We start from the raw sequence: 290 nt of genomic DNA on the forward strand, positions 1-290 counted from the left end.
ACACAACCCAAATTCCTGTAAAAGTCTGCTACTTTTATCTTCTACTACATTTATTCAGTGGCTTTTTAAAAATTTATTTATGCGTACTAGTGTTTTGCTTGTATGTATGTCTGTGTGAAGTGTAAGATCCTAGAGTTACTGGCAGTTGTAAGCTGCTACATAGGTACTGGGATTTAAACCTAGGCCCTCTGAAAAAGCAACTCAGTGGTATTTTTTTTAATATTTTTTTTCAGTTAGTGTACAAAAATAATGGATCTTATATTTTGTTTTCACACATAATCAATGGCTAT

The 290-nt window shown here is 32.1% G+C and overlaps 1 protein-coding gene across 1 annotated transcript in view; it reads right to left on the reverse strand.

Moving 5' to 3' along the window:
* The window catches only part of Mdm4 (MDM4 regulator of p53), a 31,413-nt gene that overhangs the window by 8,536 nt on the left and 22,587 nt on the right, over positions 1 to 290 (reverse strand). The window lies entirely within an intron of this gene.

The sequence above is a fragment of the Mastomys coucha genome, unplaced genomic scaffold (assembly GCF_008632895.1).
Source record: "Mastomys coucha isolate ucsf_1 unplaced genomic scaffold, UCSF_Mcou_1 pScaffold1, whole genome shotgun sequence".
NCBI lineage: Eukaryota > Metazoa > Chordata > Mammalia > Rodentia > Muridae > Mastomys > Mastomys coucha.